Source organism: Mesoplodon bidens (assembly GCF_964165515.1).
Source record: "Mesoplodon bidens genome assembly, chromosome: 1".
Classification (NCBI taxonomy): Eukaryota; Metazoa; Chordata; class Mammalia; order Artiodactyla; family Ziphiidae; genus Mesoplodon; species Mesoplodon bidens.
In genome coordinates this window covers 124,691,775-124,696,844 of record NC_138176.1, presented here as the reverse complement: position 1 = coordinate 124,696,844, position 5,070 = coordinate 124,691,775, and positions in this window count along the sequence as shown.

The following is a 5,070-nucleotide window of genomic DNA, read 5'->3' as shown; positions in this document are numbered from 1 at the left end:
TAACAAGAAAATAAATAACTGAATTTTAAGGATAGCAGGTGGTTAAGAATGAAACTAGAAAGTGCTTGAACTCTTGATAATGCAATTCTTCCTGTAGAATATCAAATAGATAGCAACAGTTCTGATTATGAAGGCTATAAAAAGGTAAGAGAAGATTATGGAAGTTGATGTTAACCTTGGCAAATATTCACTGTCCTCCACTTTGCTCGTAAATGAGTATATACTTTCCTGCCCAATAACTTTGGACTTGGTCATGATATCTTTGGCCAATTAAATGTGAGCAGAAGTGAGAACACACCAATGATGCTTTAAGAGACTTTGCATTTTACAATGGATCTCTTGTTCTTTACTGTGTCTAACTTGAGAATGAACATGTACCCCAGGGGGCTGCTTCTTCACCTTGGGTCCCAAAATGAAAAACATGTATCAGAGTCTCATCCTGTCTAAAACCTGGAAATGCATGGCAGTATAAAGGTAACATGAACTAGGACTAGCCCTCTGTTATTGTAGGTAATGAGAGATTTCAGATTGTTTTGTTTCTTTAGTAAAGCTGGCTAACATAATTGTTTCTTACAGACCTTCCCTAAAATAGTTGCTAAGTTGGAGACTGGTTTAAAATTTTTCTATAAGTAGTTGTTCTAAAATATGTACAATAAATCTTTCCCTTTATAGACAACTTTGGTCTTAATATTTAGAGATTTGAACAAAAGTACTATATAATTCAGTTAAAATTAATGTTCAAAGGTTTCAAGAGTTGATATAAATGAGAAAAATGACATTTTCATTGGTATAAGTAAGGAATTTATTTTTTAAACTCTTTTTAATAACAGAGATGTACATATGTACCTTGGTAGACATTCATTCATTCATTCATCTAATATTCATGAATATATACTGTACACAAGTCACCATACACAAGGCTTTGTATTGATCAGTGAATAAAATATAGTCCCTGCTTTCATGGAGTTTAACTGTATTTAGATTGGAGAGAGACAAAATAAATGTTATCTTTGATTATTGATCAAGCTGGAGTCTGATAGGTTTTGTGCATCTTAAAGTCACCATTTCTCTCTTTGTAATTGATTAGCATTGTCTGGAGAGGTACACTTAGTATCTGCAGTATCCAGTTCTACACTGGATTCGTTATATATTATAGTGTAACAAATTACATACACTACAATGTAGTAGCATAAAGCAACAAACATTTATTATCTTACACAGTTTCTAAGGGTTTGGAATATGGGAATGACTTAGCAAGGTAGTTCTGGCTCTGGGTCTCTCACAAGGTTATAGTCAAATTGTTGGTTGGGGTTCCAGTCATCCAATGGCTTGACTAGGATTGGAGAATTCAATTTTAAGTTCTTTGACTTGCATTGCTGTTGACAGGAAGGCTTAGTTCCATTCCAGTTATTGACAAATGACCTAATTTCTTTGTCATGAAGGTATGTCCACAAGGTTGTTGAGTATACTCATGACATGGCAGTTTTCTTTCTTCCTTTGCAATCTGTGTGCTATTTATTTATTTATTTATTTATTTATTGCCTTATTATAGTGGCCAGAGCTTCTACTACCAGGTTTAATAAGAATGATGAGAACAGGTATTCTTGCCTTGTTCCTGATTTTAAGATGAAAAGATTCAGTCTTTCCACAATTGAGTGTGATATTAGCTGTAGGCTTTTTACAGATAGTCTGTATCAAGTTGACATAGTTTTCCTCTATTCTCAAATTGCTGAGAGTTTTTATCAATGAATTCTATCAAATGATTTTCCTACATCAATTCATATGGTCATATGATAACTCTTCTTTAGCTTATTAATATGGTGATCTATATAGATTGATTTTCAAATGTTGAAAACTCCTTACATATCTAATATGAATTTCAATTGGTCATATTGTGTGTGTTTTTTAATATATATATTGCTAGATTCAGTTCACTAATACTTTTTTTGAGGATTTTTGTGTTTAAGTTCATTATGGATATTGACCTATGGTTTTCTTTTTTGTACTATGTTTGTCTGGTTTTAGTATCAGGATAATATTGGTTTTATGAGTTGGAAAGCATTCTTTTCTTTTTTATATCCTAGAAGAGATTGTGTAAAATTGGTCTAACTCTTCTTTAAATGTTTGGTAAAATTCTGCACTGAAGTGAGCTAGGAATGTGTATTTCTTTTTCAAGAGTATTTTAATTAAAATTCAATTTTTAATAGTTACAGGACTATTCAGGTTATATATGTCATCTGATCTGAGTTTTGATAGCTTGTAGTTTTTAAGTAATTGGTTCATCTTTTTCTAAGTTGTCAAATTTATGTGCATAAAATTGTTTATAGTAGTTTCTTATTGTCTTTTTATTGGCTATGTAATCTATGGTAACATCTCTTCTTTCCATTCCTGATATTGATGATTTACATCTTGTATCCTTTCATCTTTGCCACTCTTGCTAGAGGATTGTCAATTTTATTGACTTTTTTTAAGAACTAGTTTTTAGTTTATTAATTTTCTCTATTGTTTTTTCTGTATTCAATTTCACTTATTTATTATTTAAATTTTTATCATTTCTTTCCTTCTGCTTCTTTGGGGCTTATTTTACTTTGGTGAAATAATGAAAATACTGTTCCAGAAATCCAGAAGAAACAGAAATCTAGAGAATTGAACCCTGCTAATCCCATAAGGACTTCTGATTTCCTGAAAGGTGGCTGAGAAGCTGAGCATAGCTTTTGAGAGCCCTGTGGGTTTAAGCAGATAAAAGTTGGATTCTAGGCCCCAGAAAAAGATAGGGGAGAGGCCTTGTATAACCACTGTGTTTTTAATTGAATCCTGAAGACCACATAAGTTCAAATTCATATTTCATTTCTTCATATTTCTTTTCCTTGAAAGTGGTAACATTACTAAGGGCTAAAGAGTTACTGGGGTCTAGCAGGCAACAGCATGCCTGGGTGAGGAAAACATGGCAGTGAATCTAGGGGTCAAGTAGGTGGCAGGCAAGAGCAGAAGTAGCATGATCATAAGATTGGTTACCTATGGGGAAAGAGGGGTGTGATTAAGCAAAAAAATAAGTACATTGAAGTTAATGGGAAATAATTTAGAAATTTGGAAAATGAAAAGATTGTATAATATTATTGAAGTTATAGGTGTAGATGTAAACTTGTATTTTTCATAGTATATATACTTTGATTCAAAGTACATATATATATATATATATAGAGAGAGAGAGAGAGAGATTTATCTATTTATCTATTCATTTACCCCTATGAATCTATATGTCTATCTATCTATAGAGAAAGATATTGAGAAACGAAGAGTGACATAGCTGTGCACTAAGGTGACTCAGAAGCAATGACAGTCTAGAAACAATGAGCACACAAAATGCTCAGTTCTTGATTTCTAAATGGTATCTTCCACTAAATTAACTCAAATTCCTTGGAAAAAATAGCTTGTTCCAAGGCCGATGCAAGGAAAATACATGTCAGAAAATAAGTTCTCAAAAGATAAGGGAATGTCAAGAAGGCACAGAGCCAGTTTGAAGGGACCCCCACTGGCCAGAACTGAGATAATTTGAGTATCAAATAAATTTTGATGTGACATATAATAACTTTTGAATTAAATGGGAGTCATGAGTTCATAATGATATGAATAAATAAATGGGGGGAAAGAAAAATTACTTTCTTATAATATAATGCCATGCAATAAATTAAGAATGATAGAAATAGAAACTATTGACAGAATTTGCAATCATTTTAGTGGTGAAAGATTTAGGATAAGTAATCAATGGATGCCAAATGCAAGGGAGTGAATTATAGCCTCAGATTATCTCCCCACAAAATACTAATCAATCACAAAGATAGAAAAGGTGACATTATGGTAGAGAAAAAGGGCAGGCGCCAATTTAACCAAATGATCAAGTTTGACGACACCAGTGTGCAACAGGCTGGTATTGCATGCCCTCTGATGTGATGTGCTGAGAGAGCCACAATTTTTCTGTATGCCCTGAGAGTTGAGATGGGCAAGATTGGAAGATATTGTGCACAATTAAAAGTCTATATTCTAAAACTGCAAAGGTCACGAAACACAGAAAATACTGAACAGCTGTTGAGACTGAAGGAAATCTGAATTATGACAATAAAATGCAACATGTTATCTCAGATTGGACCCGGGACCAGAAGGAAAAAAACAAAAAGCCTTTGATGAAGCAGTTGGGATGGATGTGATTGTAATATATGGATTGGACAGTAGTACTGTGTCAATATTGATTTCCTGATTTGGATAGTTGTGATTATACAGGAAAGTGCTTTATTTGGGGGAAATAGACACTGGCATATTTAAGGGTGATTATGTCTTTATCTCAGATGGTTCAGAAAAAGAATAATGATAATGAATGAGTCTGAATGTGTGTATAGGTATATTCATTGTGTGTATGTATGTAACAGCTGTTCCCCCAGAGACTGAGATTCTAATTACCACCTCAACCCAAACAAAATCTTAGAAGTTTTCAAGGCTCTTCAATTTTTTTATAATGCATAGCAATGTTACACTAAAAAATAACTTTTATTCTGAAAATCATAATTATGAAATCAGGGGCTGAGAAATTCCTAGCTTTTCCTCCAAAGCATAAGAAAACATATATCAGTTTCTCCCTAGATTTGATCTTTGAGTTTGGAAGTAATGACATTCTATTCTACTAAAGACCCATAGTGAATTTTTTGAGATCTTGTGTGTCTTCTGATTTAGAGAAAGGAAGCATTGACTGTTAAAAGAAACATGCTATAGAAAAAAATGATCAAGAGAATAGAGAAGGGCTTCCCTGGTGGCGCAGTGGTTGAGAATCCGCCTGCCGGTGCAGGGGACACGGGTTCGTGCCCCGGTCCGGGAGGATCCCACATGCCGCAGAGCGGCTGGGCCCGTGAGCCATGGCCGCTGGGCCTGCACGTCCGGAGCCTGTGCTCCGCAACGGGAAAGGCCACAACAGTGAGAGGCCCGTGTACAGGAAAAAAAAAAAAAAAAAAGAAAGGGAATAGAGAAAAATAGGAGACATAAGCCAAAACATTGTTTAAATAAAAAAATAATAATCCTTCT